Below are 14263 nucleotides of genomic sequence, written 5' to 3'. Positions count from 1 at the left end.
CTTGGCCAGGCAAGATCACACATGGCCTATGTTATGATGGAGTTGTCACTTGGGTTATATTTACCACTCCCACGTAATACAGTCTTTGTGAACTTTTAAAAATATATAAACAAAGCATCTTGCTTCTGTAGTTACTTCAGAGAGGTTTTATGGCTGCTTGCCTAGTGCTGACGTGCAATAAGTATTGTCTTAACTCTTGCAGTTATTTCATACCAATACCTGAAACAGAAAGCTTTCTCCAGTAAGTTTTAATTACCATATACAGGGTTTTCTTTTTAATTCTTTTCCTTGTGAAGTAAGTGCCAAATATAAAGTACACTTTAAGAACACTTTTTATACATACAGAATTCACTCGGGATTCTTTTCAAAAATTGCTTACTACTTTATCAAACAATATCTGAGCTATGATTGTTTATGAACCATTTTTAGGTTATAATGATGAAAGCGAACCTCCCTCTGATTTTGGACAAAACCAGTGAGGTAAAACTGATTCTTATACAGCGAATTATAAAACTTCTCAAAGCTCAAAAATGATATTCAATTCAGGGACTGTAAGTATAGTCAGTGGTAGGTCACATGCTTAGCATGCATAAGACCCAAGGGTTGACTCCCATTGTCATAAATAAATAGCCCAAGTCTGGCATTTATGATTTGCTTGGAGGTAGTGTATGAATCATAAAGCAGGTATGCAATACATTCAGCCAAATGTTAACTCTCTAATGATAAAATTCAATCCTGGGGCTGCCATTACCTCATCTCAGACTGACTCACTTTAATGGCATACAGTGGGTGACACTAATGGCTTAAATAATCACCAACGAGTACCTCATTCAAACTCTTTGAGCACTTAACCCTTGACTGTAAAAGATGAGCAATATAGAATGAAGACTTTATTCTGCTGAAACAGAAATTGAAGTTTGGGGATATGATCCAAAAGCCGCTAACTTAGAATTTCTTTCTGCACTCATTAAGGATAAGGGCTGGTCTTCAATAAGAGGATGAATCAAAAAAAAAAAAAAAAAAAAAAAAAGGCAATCTCCTGGCTCTGATGTTCCAGTTATCCAGGTTGTTGAGATCCACTTAGATGTGCCACCTAGACTCATGGGAAATGAATATTGGCAGCGGCATTCTAAACAAGGAGCTCATAAGCAAAGTGTAGTATCTGGGTGGAGCAATGGATAACATGCTCTCTTCCCTTCAAGACAACCTGTCTGCAAGGTACAGAAATCAGTAGTAATCTAAATCGGCAGCAACTCCAAAACTTCAGTGGCTTACAACTAGAAAAAAGTATTGGTCAACTGTGTCTTTCACAGCTCTGTGCTGTTCTAGTACTTCGGGCCACTGAGGCGGAAGGGAAAGAAATACCATAAGCCAGGACAGAGGTGCTAGAAGGAGAAGATGGGGTCGGTTTGGGAGAACAGAAATGTAATTTACCGCAAGTATGAAGTTCTCTCTCAGAAGGGCTTTGAGATTTTTTTTTAAACTTCCCCTTACAACACTGCTACCTAGTGAGTTGTGTGTGTGGCATATGTGTTGTACACATGTGCATTTGCATATGTGCACATGCACGTGGAAGGTAAGGTCCGTGTTCGGCCTCAATCAATCACTCTCTCCCCTTATACTTTAAGACAAAGTCTCTCATTGAACATTGATGCTCAATTCAGCCAGCCTGGCTGCCCAATGCTTCAGCAATCTGTCTCCTCCCCCTATCCCAAGGCTGACGTTACAGGAACATGCTGTCACCTCTAGCTTTTTATGTAGATTCTGGGGGACCTGAACTCAAGTCCTCCTGCTTGTGTGACAAGCACTTTACCAACAGTGTTACCCCAGCTACTAACAGACTCTTTTTTCAAATCTTTTTAACGATGTACCTGTGCGGGAGGGAGATTAAGTGTGCATGCATGCAGGTGCTCACAAAGGCCACAAGAGGGTGCCAGATACCCTGGAGCTGGAGTTAAAGGCAGTTGTGAACTGCCCATCATGGATATTATGGACCAAACTCTGCAAGAGCAGCCAGTGTTCTTAATTGCCGAGCCATCTCTCAGTCCCCATCCTAACAATCTCTTAATTGTGGATGTTTCACCTCACTTCCAAGAGCTTATTTTCATAAGCAATAAAATAAAGGGACTAGATTCTATGATTCTGAAAGTATCTTCAAGCTTGGAAGGTGAGACGGCTTATACTATACTACCTTTTTTTTTCCTTCTAAAACCATGTTTGACTCTGTCAAAAAGTACCTTATTTGAGCTAGCATATTTAAAAAGCTGATATTTCAGCTGGCACTCTACATTTGAATTCTAGAACAAAGATTTTATTTTAGTCATTCCAATCTCAATTCTTCCACAAAGAGTTGATAGCAAATTTCATGCTAGAAGGTATATCTGAAATGGAAATGAAAGAATTTGTTCCATACAATTAATGCCCATACCCCACTGTGATCTAATTCTTTCTCGGAGTTCCATTTGAGAAAGACTGAAATTGTCCTGTGCTTCTTTTATTTGGATTTGGAAAAGCTTGGCTCAGTCCTTCCTAAGCCTTATAAGGAATTCCATGCATCGCTCAAATGTCTGCATAGTCCTTGGAGCCGCTGATTCCTGCCCACTTGTTGCTAAAAGTTCTGGCTCTGCCCAGGTAGGAATGCAACCTTGCTTCTTCCATCTAATCCAGGGAAAACAGCTATCTTCAAAGCAAAACAACAACAACAACAAAAACAACTCTAGATTATTACAATAGTTAAGACAGAGAAAACAAAATATTTATTTAATCCTCTGTTTCTTCAAGGTATAATCCCAAGTGCTTTGGTTTCAGACCTTGGACAAGTCACTGAGGTACATATTTTACACACCAAAGCGAACCTGGCCTCCAGGTTCTCCCAACATCCCTCAGTCCCTTCCTGGCATACCCTGCCTGCAACCCTGAACTTTCCAGCCCAGGGGCTGGGCTGCCCTTCCCCCAAGGCTCCTCCCTATATAACTCAGACATGTTGGTCTTTCTCCCTCTTCTCTCTCTGCGTGGGTGCAGCCCCCTATCCATGTCTCCCCTTCTCTCTCCCTCCCCTACCCCCCATTTCTCCATGGTGACTTCCCTGGCCTTGGTCCTCGAGGCCAGTGAACTGCGCCCACCTGAGAGCAGCTTCCCAATAAACCTGCCTTTAATATAATCTAATCTGCCTCGAATTGGCTTATTTCACAGACAGCGTAGGAATAACCTATCAGTAACTGGAATCTTTTCCCTAATGAGCATGTTGGTCTATGTGTTTTCTTTTCTCTTTTATTTTCCATTCTGAGAGCCGTCATATAGCCAAGCAAACACTCTCCCATGGATCTCCATGCCCAGCCCTCAATTTGTTTCAAAACTATTGAACTGCTTTTAATACTGTACTAATTTGCTTATGAATACATGTGCCTCTGTTCCTTGTGGATGCCAACACAGTTCCTGGAAAAGGGTAGATGGAGCATCTCATACTGTACTAATGAATAAAAAACAATAAAATCCATGTATTAAGAACTGAGCTTAGCATTTGGCTCTGGCTCATGGTTGCTTTCTTCTCACCCAAATATATGTGTATGTGTGTGTGTGTTGCATTTCTCTCCATTTTATTGACTTTAAAAAAATGTTTTAAAGACTTATTTATTTCTTTTATGTATGTGAGTACACTGGCACTCTCTTCAGACAAACCAGAAGAGGGCATTGGATCCCATTACAGATGGTTGTGAGCCACTATGTGGTTGCTGGGACTTGAAATTAGGACCCCCTGGAAGAGTAGTCAGTGCTCTTAATGGCTGAACCACCTCTACAGCCCTTTTATTGACTTTTTACCCTCATTTCTATGGTAATTTCAATAGAACATACTCTAAAAAGCCATAAAGGTTTGTAACAAATACTAGACACTAAGCCAACCTAGGCTAAATGTCTCTACCCTCCTCCCACCAAGATTGCTCAGGGGGCATTCTTTCCTCACAAAAGCCAGCCACTGGCCATGCTGCACATCCACCCTTTCTGTCATTCTCCTCCTCAATTTTACCGTAGTCCACATTTCCTCTGGCTTTCAGCTCCACCCTCTATTTTCTCTATCTTCACCCTCACCACAGATTCCTATCAAGTTCCGTGTAAGCAATTCTGCCTGTATCTTTGTTGTCTCCCTCCATTCAGTGTCTAAAAGCTTCATCTTCCATCTCCCAAGGAGCCCATTGAAAGATTTTAGAGCCTTCTTAAATTTTGATGGTATAATCAAAATTTTGCCTTGTTCTGATAGCTGAAAGCAAACCATTTGATACAGGTCTGAATATTCTTTCTCAGCTGCTTTGACCACCCCTTAGAAAATCTGTGCCAAATTTCTCTTCTGTGACCTTAGCCTCTCAGGATCTGGAAACTGGGCCTCCCGTCCGTTTCAGCTCTCTCGTTTTTGAGTACAAATAACTCCAGAACCCGCTGGCTTAAAACAGTAGCAATGCCATTTTCTTCTACCTTCAGTGAGGGAGGAGGGTCTTCTGCCCCACCCCCACCCTCACCCCCCACCCCCACCCCCGTCAACTGGAGTTGCAGTTATCTGGCTTCCTTGATAAATTCTGTCTAACAGGATATCCGCAAGTATCACTGGCCTGCCTGCCTCAGCTCTCCTTCAGATGGCCCCTCAATATGCTGTGTGCCAGCACAGTGGCTGGCTTATGAGAAGACGCTATGGAAAACAAACATACTTGGAGGAGGCTGTGTCAGCTTCCAGTGTCCTTAACGAAAGTCATGGGTTAGTTTGGTTAACTTGAAACAATGTAGAATCACTTGGGAAGAGTCTCACTAAGGATGTCTCTGGATTGATTTGGTTGGTCAGTATACCTGGTGAAGGATTTTCTAAGAGGCTTAACTGAGAAGGGAAGGCCCCACCATGAATGTGGGCAACATCTTTTCTTGAACTGCACCCTGGACTGAGTGAAGGCAAGAACCAGATGAGCACTAGCTAGCACACATGCATTCATGTGTTCATTCTCTCTTGACTGTGATGTCCCTAGCTGCTTCAAGTTCCTCCCATCTTGACTTCCTTGCAAGGATGAACTGAAACCCTGGACTGTGGGCTGGAAGAATAAACCTTTTCTCTCCTGAGTAGCTTTGTCAGGGGATTTTGTTGTCAGAACCAGAAATAAAGCTCAGACAATGACCAAACTAGAAAGAATCCCAGATGGTCAACATAAAGCCAGATATGAAGCCGATTAGACTAGGCAGGAAAAACAAATCCTCCCTGGATACAATGGTATGTACGTGACAGAAGGGAAAGGGCTGTGGTAACCATCTGTCTGTCAATCCCCAATACTTAGTGATTGCTTTTCCACTACCTGCTGTCAGGTCATTAAAATTGGGGGGGGGGGAGCCGGATGGTCTCCTAATTATTTTAAATGGGCTTGTCATTTTAGATCTTGGGCTATTCCAAGACAGGCACATTCTACTAGCAGTTACCTCTCAACCAACCTTTTAGGGTTGAAGATCTCTTTGTAAAAATCCTAGAATCTTTCCCCTTCTTTTGTTCTTATTTTTAAACCCTGATTACATGGGTCAAGATTCCATCAGAATAGAGGAACCATGCCAATTGTTTTAAGGGACAAAATTGAATATAGTGGTTTAGCAAGAAAGCAAAAACAAAACACTGAGATAGCCAACTATGGTAAACTGCAGTAGGAAGTTACCAACCCAGTGGATGGGAAACAAAGGGAAGAAATAAGACGTGAATATTATCAAGTGAAGGGTGGGCAGACCTCTGTTTGACTGATGCTTGCTCCCTTTAAAGGTATGTAGGAAATTTTGTAGTACTGAGACCTGTGCCTCTGAGAAACCCTTGAAAGCTGACAGACTCTACGAAACTAAGAAATAAAATTACAGGTCCTATTTTTTAATTCTAAAAAATAGATGGAACTGAATATCCATGTGTTCAGTGAAATAAGTCAGTCCCACAAAAACAAGTATAAGCTTTCTTCCATATGTGGTAGCTGGGGCAAAGGGAGGGGGAGACATGAAATTAAAAGAATGATGGAGAGTGATTATTATCAAAGTACAACATATGCATGTATGGAAATGTCATAATGAATCCTCCTGTACATTTAGTACATGGTAATAAGAATAAATACCACCTGGAAAATTACTACCAATTATTGGTGGAACCAAGTGCTGCTGACAAAGTGATTGGTCATTTAAGGGCCGACGCTCATAGATACAGGAGGCAGTAAGAAAGTAGTCTGTGGTGGTTTGAATAGAATGGCACCATAGGCTCATAAATTTGAATTATTAGTCACCATAGAGTGAAACTCTTTGAAAGGAATAGGATTAGAAATGTGGCCTTGCTGAAGTAGGTATAGACTTGTTGGAAGAACTGTGTCACTTACAGGTGTGCTTTAACTTTTCAAAAGCCCATGCCAAGCCCAGTGTTTCTTCCACTACCCGTTGATCAGGATATAGAACTCTCAACTACTTCTAAAGCACCATGCCTTTCTGTCTGCACACTGCCATGCTCCCTGCCATGATGATATTGGGCTAAACCTCTGAAACTGTAAGCCAGCCCCAATTAAAGGCTTTCTTTTATAAGACTTGCCTTGATCATGGCATCTCTTCATGGCAACAGATCTAAGACATAGTCCTTTGTCCTTTCTTCAGCCTTATAAGCGAGCTCTAGTGCTCTTCTGGGTAAAGCCTAATTGGGACAACTAGCAACATAGAAATGTCATTTGCAGAGTCCCCTCCTTAGCTTCTTAATCACATATATACCCTTTTACTCTGAGATGGAATACTTTTAGTGAGCTATTTCATTTCCTATAATGATATTTATACTTTCTTTATGAATACTTGTAAGGGCAGAGGGTATCCTAAAAAGTCCAATGAAGATATAGCTCAGTGCTACAGTACTTTCCAAGCACATGCAAGGCCAATTGTTTGATCCCCAGTGACATCCCAGAGGGGGAAAAATGGTTAAGTCAGTGAGAATATATTTTCAGCTGCAATCTAGGAATAGATAAGTAACATTGAAGGATTCAGCCCAGTAGTTCACATTCTGGGGTAACTATACAAATGTAACTAGATAAATCTTTGCTGGATTTTGTATGGTGTTTTGTTCTGCTGAGGATCCAACCTAGGGCTTTTATGTTCATTGAAGGGGTATTAGAAATAATTTCTCATCTATGCCCATACTATCTTGAACTTGCCAGATCTAATGTGATCTTGGAAGCTAAGCAGGCCTGGACCAAGTCAGTACTTGGGTGGTAGAAATCATTTCTCAGGCCAGTAAGATGGCTCCATGGGCAAAGAAACATGCAACCAAGCCTCAGGATCAAGTTTCTATCCCCATAACACACCAACCAACCAACCAACCAACCAACTCTTGCAAGTTGTCCTCTAACCTCCACACACAGGTTATTGGCATGTACATGCTCATATGCATGCACACAAATAAATGGTTCTTTAAATATATAAAAGGAAATCATTTCAATTACTCACAGGTATAAGCTGTTATATAAATGAGAATAATCTAGCATGCCCCAAATCTACCACCTTAGGGACACTTACCAAACAAATGGAGGGACTCTTGAATTGATCAGATGGAGTCTTACTTCTTGAGGATATTGTATTCATGCAATGCTAAGCACTACCAATCCATTAGTTTTGGGTAACCACTGAGCATATATTGCTACCAAGGGTGCAGCACATTGGGTGGAAGATGCAGAGTAGCAATGTGCTAACCTTCAAACAAAAGCCACTTAAGGGGCTCTGGGTATACAATTAATGCTCCACTGTGTCTGGTATCCCCTGTCTTCTGGGAAAGTACAGAAAATATAAATGGTTTACTTAAAAACACATCTTACTTAATGATTCCAACAAAATTTGTTGATGTAAGGGGTTCTTTTTTCACCTCTGGTTCCCAGGGTCAGTGCAAGCTCCAAAGGTTGGCATGACTGCAGAGCCTTGGGCTTATGATCCATAAGAAACACAAGCTCCAAGCTACTGTTGTGTCAATGTTTCCCAGAGATGTGAGGTGCTTCCTACACAGAAGGCTACAACTGGGCTTCAGGGGTGCTGGGAATTGGCCTGGGTTAGCTTCCTTTTCTCTCAGCAGAAAATAGGAGTGTATCCAAGTGCATAAGGCTGACCAGAGTCCCTATCTCTTTTATGGACAACCATACCTTCTCCAAGCTCAGAATTCAGGGGCTGAGCCTATGACCCTAAACATCTTTCTCTGTCAGCTTATAAAGACAAAAAAAAAAAAAAAACACACACACACACACAGTGGGCTCATACATAGGTGCAGGAAGTGCTGCTGATGGTTGGCTCTGTCTCAAGCCATTTTAGACATAACAGTTCATAGTGACCTTTAATTTGATGGGTGCTGTGTAAAGCTTTGTGGGATTTCTTATGATTAACAAACCTCATACAGAATATAACAGGATATGTGATCAGCATGACCTTGCTTTGAGTCATTTTTCTGTATCAGTCACTGACAGGCATATTATAGCAACAATATGAAATCGCTGGCAGGCATGGAACAAAATGGCTACAGCTATACTGGGTGGAACAGACCTCAATATATTCAGAATATTGTTAAGTCTATTTTGAACTCTTAGAGGATATTGGAAAGCCTAACTAAGAAAAAGTCAGTCAGTGAGCTTAAAGTAACAGGTTCCCTATTTCAGAACTGGCTGCTCCAAGTTCTTGAGGCATGACAAAATGTAGGTTTGAGTTGTATTTTTAGAGCTATACCCCACCCCTGGTTGGGGTGGGAAACATGCTGGACTTTCTCAATTATAGCTGACCATACATATTTCTCCCTATTAGCCAAAAGTGTTGGAAATTCCTAGAGAGCCATCTGGGCTTACATTCATTTAAAAGAACTCTAAGGTAAGGGTGGTGGCAGCATCACTAGTTCAAGGGAAGCTGGGTGGGGGTGAGAGCAAAATCAGCAGATCATCGCCCCATGAAAATCTCTTCCCCCTCATCGTCAGTTTCTGGGGGCTTCGGCCTCAAACTGATAGTTTCATCGTAAGTTCCCAAAGCTTTCGGACTTCTCCCTGAGATTTTGAAAACGTTGTATAGAGGAGCCACTTTTCATCAGCCAGTTCATCATCCTCTAGTTCTTTTCATCCTGCTGTAGACACCAGCATCCACTCCCAGCCCTTTCTTGAGTAGTATTAATTTTAGGTGTCAACTTGATTGAAAACGCCAAAAGAACTGTTAGAGCATTGTTTATGGGTGCATCTGTAAGGTTTTTTTTTTCCCAGAGATTTGTAAATGAATGAAGTTGACATCTGCCCTCAATATAAGTTGATATTATACAAAAAGCTGGGAACCTAAATTCAAAACAAAAGAGAAGAAATGTTATCTGTCTCCTAATCCAGGGATATGTTATTTTTCTGCCCTCGGACAACAGAGTTCCATGTTTTCTAGCCTTTAGATACCAGAATGTACACTATAGCTTGCCATGCACCCCTCATCATCAGTTTCTAGGGACTTTGGACTCAAACTAATAGATTTATCATAAGTAAATCTATCATACTGACAAAGCTTTCAGACACCTTCAAATCTAGACCTTGCAGGAGGCCTGCATTGAGAAACAACTCCTTAGCATCTATAATCATAAAAATTACTGACCCTAATAAACTCTGTCTTATATATCCTTATATATCCTATAGATTCTGTCTTTTGAAACACCCTGCCTCCTCACTCAGGATGGGCCCTGTTTAGTCTCTTCTATCTGACTATTGAACAATTCCCACCTCTGAGAAATTCACTCTCCAAATAGGCGACAAAATGTGCAAAGGAGGGGACCCCCAAGGCCATTATTACAGTCAAGCACCTGTGCTGAAAATTCCATGGCAACTTTTGAAATCACTGAGGAATAAAGGGTCCCAAAGACTGAGGTATACACATGTGGGAAGAGACTAATCATAAACCCAGAGAGCTCTCTACATCCTTGCTCGTGCCTTTGAAGTGTACTTTATAAACACTCTTCATAACTGCTTGCTTTAGCAGCTCAACAGACACATGAACACACATACTCTACCCAAAGAGATTTCTGATCTCATTTGAGAAACAGCCAATTCCATGTTGCCAACCTTAGCTTTAAGTCAGTCAGAAAAGTCAGAGCAAAAAAAATTTTTTTAAGGAGTCTGGCCTTATACAAGAAGAAATTCAGAAAATGAAAAATAAATAAATGTCCTATTCTGTATATGATAACCTGCAATGATTGGGACTTTGTAGGGGGAAATGGAAATCATTTTGCTCCTATAGTAGTGATTCCTGTTTTAATGTTTGGCCAGGATGGAATTTTCCAGGCTATTTGTGCAGCAGTTCATTAAATATGTTACTATGTTGGCTTATGTTTCTCTTTCAATTCAAGCACCTTGCTGCTAGAAAACATTTACATGAAATGAATACAAATAGTTTAGGCCTCAGAAGCAAATCCACTTTGGCTAATTAACAGCTAATTTTCTAAATAAAGTAAGGTGTTTTTCGTTAAATGAGAATCTAATTGTGAAATCCTGTATTCTTAAATCTAGCCAATTACAAGCATCAACATTTTAAGCCTATGCAACTTGAATTTAATTTCTCATCAGAAAAAAAAGAATAATTTCTCCACCATCGAAACCCGAAATGAGATGCAAGAATTCAAACCTCAGCTGGCAATTACCTCCAGAAGTAAACAAATCCATACGCTGGGACCCTGGAAAGATTGGGTCTCTTCCATTACTCTTTTCCTCCCCCAACCAGCTACTTCACACACCAACCAATCGCTTTCGAATCCTTAATCAATTGGCCGCCTTCTCTGCACTTTACTAGGAACAGCTCCTGTTCTAATGAGATGCTCTTCCTCAAATTCCAGAGAGAAAACATTATTGTTCATATTTTCATGCAGAGCAACCAGTCAGGTGTGACTGATTGACTCTTTCAGCCTTCAAGCTAGAATTGCATAAATTGACACACTCAAAAAAAAATTAGCATGTAACATCTGGGTCTCTTTTTCACTCAGAAACACATTGATTAACAATTAGTCTTCTGGCTATAAACAAATAACTTGGAGTGCTGTAGCCTACAAAGACAGAACCTACCACTTGCTCTTGGGGGACATGCTGTCTTCCCTTAGCATTCAGTCAGCCATAAGAGCTGATCATTATTCGTGATGTATCCTTTAAATTGCTGCAAACATTAGCAATCAGGTTCTTATTATAGCTACAGGAAAAAGGCTCTCTTCAGACTATAAGGGTAATCTGTAGGCTGCTTTCAAATGTAGTCTGTGGACAACAAAAGCCTAACCAAAAAAAAAAAAAAAAAAGAGTTGTATAATGAAAATAAACAGCAGAAAGCAGAGAAGCCTTTGAAAAATGTATTGGTTTGTGCTAGATCAAATTTTCAAAAGATGTGAAGACATTTGTTTAAAGTAGACTTCTCAAAATAAATTTCTTTGAACAGATTATAAAACCAAACTGTATTCTTGGGTTTTAACCCACCTGTTCATAAAATAAAAACAAAATGAGTACTCCTACATGCAAGGCACTGCATTGTGGCTGGAGACAGGGCAGTGAAATAGTATTATGTTCCCAACCTTAGGAAGGTCAGTCTAGGGAGAGATAGTCAATTAAACAGGAAAACACAAAGCCTTTGTAACCAAGGCTCTGATGAAATCAAGGGCTGGAGCTAAACTGCAACAGCTTACATTGCTAGCACTGCTGACCTGGCTCCGTGGAGACTCTGCAGTGAGTAGCTGCTGAACAGAGAGGTTGGAAGAGTGGACTAGGACAAGGAAACAGTAGCTGTGAAGCCTTGAAGAAGAGAGGTGGCACATTCCACTGTTGGGACTCCAAGACAACCTGACCAGAAGGATAGTGTAAGGAGAAGGCAAGGAAGGCATAGGCATTGCATGAGATGAAAAATAGATTGCTGGACATGGATGCATGTACCTATAATCCTAGCATGCTTAAAGCAGAGGCAGGAGGAGGAGCCTACATAGTGAGTGAATATAGTATAATATTTGGAGAGCACACATTCATGCACCTTTTAAAAAACTATATTGAATTTGCTCTATGTTATTATGATTACTGTATTAATTCTCTTTCTTGATAGTGTACCAAATAACTGAGGTAGGAGTTATTTATAAATTTTTAGGGTGCAATCCATTGTGGCAGGCAGTGGGAGAAACTCAAGGCTGTGGCAGCAGGGGCTGGAGGCTGTTTCCTCATATCTAGAAAGACTAAGAAGCACAGAAAAGGAATGGTGGCGTTCAGCTGAAACTCATTTTCCCTTCATATTCATCCCAGGACCCCAGCCCATGAGATGGGGCTCCTCAACATTGAGGATGGGTCTTCTAGCTTCCATTAATCCTCCATGAAGATACCCTCACAGATACACCCAAAGATGAGCCACAGTAATGCCCTACTCATCATGTCCAGCCTTTTAACATTGAGATATGGCAACACTGTCGTCTACAGAGCTCACACTCCCCAACTGTGCAATCAAGTAACAAAATAAAATTGTGCGGTTTCAGAGCTAGGTCAGGGGTCAGGAGCACCCCCTACTCTTGCAGGGTGTTGCAGGACATTTGATCACACTGTGACCCTTGAGTCAGTGTTGTTTACTGGAAAAACCTGCTCCTAGTTGTTGAGCAGCTCAGCCCTAGCACACCCTTTAATGTTTATCGTAAACAGGATTAAATAAAGTCAACATTAGGGCAAGAGGCAGAGCAGGCAACCAGTTGACAGGGAATGAACATAGGAAAAAAAAAAAAACAGAGGAAGACAGGATAGATAGACACACACACAGGAAATAGAAGGGATGAGCCCTGAGTTTGAGGGGGTTTTGAGGTGACATGGAGAAGGAAAACAGTTTTTTTTTTTTCCTTTTGGGACATCAGCTGTGGAGGAAGGTCAGCTGGGTGTTTTCTCTGCCTCTCTGAGCTAGCAGGCTTTCACCCCAGCATCTGGCTCCTGAATCTTTATTGGCAACACTGAATGATATTTTGTTAAAAAAAAAAAAAACAGCAGCGGACCTAAGTTTGGTTCCTAGGACCCTCACAGGCAATTCACAACTGCTTGTAACTCCAGCTTCAGGGGATTGAACACCCTTTGTGGCATCTGAACTTACCGACTCTCAGCTATACATAATGCCACCCACCCACCCACCCACACACATAATTAAAAGTAAAAATATACCTTTAAAATAAAATGACAAAAATCCTTATAATCTCTTAAATTAAGATTTTGTTTGGGGACATTCATAACTATCTTGGAGTGCATGCAGCACAAAGGCAGAGGAAGGCTATATCTGCTATATATTGATTGTTCTTATCAAGTTGACAATGAAAATTATCCACCACATTTGTTCATCTCTCCTGATAGCTAATTTATGAATTAAACTTTATCATATATACATATGATAGCATTTAGTTTCAGACATACTTTGAAAGTCTTGGACTGTCTCCAAAATGGGACTACAACATAGTTTCCAATTGTTCTTTCCACTGGTTACAGAAGTAACCATTCCTGCTCTAGCCATGGCTTCACGGTGGATAGAGTCAACTTCTGATTGAGCGCAATGACTTGCTCTGACAGTGAAATGTTAGGAGCAAAAGCCATGAATGAACCTGCTGAGAGGACTGCATTAGCCAGAGCCAGACCAATTCCATGACAGGCTGAACACTGGCAATTTGGGAGAGTAGGCCTAAGGTTTTTTTTTCCTAGAAATGAAAGGAACCTGTGGTCAGCCAACCACAGCTGCCGGCAGCCAATCCGAGGACACCTTGTCCTCTGGCCTGAAGTAACAATAGGTAGCAAGAATGAGTAAGCAACCCCCTGGAAAGTCTCCAGAGCCTAACCAATTGTAGAATTAGTCAGACCCCTAAAGATAGAACTAACCATTCAATGTAAAAGGGCACACGCCCCCTCCCCGGAATTCCTCTAACTGACAATAAAAGCTGGGCCTGTGAGCCCACCAGGGGGTCTCCATTCCCAAATGGGGAGACCCCTGCATGCAGGAAATTTAGCTAAATAAATGCCCTTTGCTTTTGCATACCATTTGAATCTGGGGTATCATTCTTCGGAGATTCTTGGACCACATTGAGAAGTTTGGCACTTCTGAGATCTTCTATAACAAGGATATACTTCAAGTAGTTGTTGTCCCTTCAGTGTAGGCCCAACACAAAAGTATAATAGAACCCAGATGTCCCTCAACAGAGGAATGGATACAGAAAATGTGGTACATTTACACAATGGAGTACTACTCAGCTATTAAAAAGAATGAATTT

The 14263-nt window shown here is 41.1% G+C and overlaps 1 pseudogene; it reads left to right on the top strand.

Annotated features, from left to right (window-relative positions):
• Positions 1-12378: 12378 nt before the first annotated feature.
• Positions 12379-14263, top strand: part of LOC110286432 — a 4660-nt pseudogene continuing 2775 nt past the window's right edge.

The sequence above is a fragment of the Mus caroli genome, chromosome X (assembly GCF_900094665.2).
Source record: "Mus caroli chromosome X, CAROLI_EIJ_v1.1, whole genome shotgun sequence".
Lineage (NCBI taxonomy): Eukaryota > Metazoa > Chordata > Mammalia > Rodentia > Muridae > Mus > Mus caroli.
This window is presented reverse-complemented; position numbering and strand designations above follow the sequence as displayed.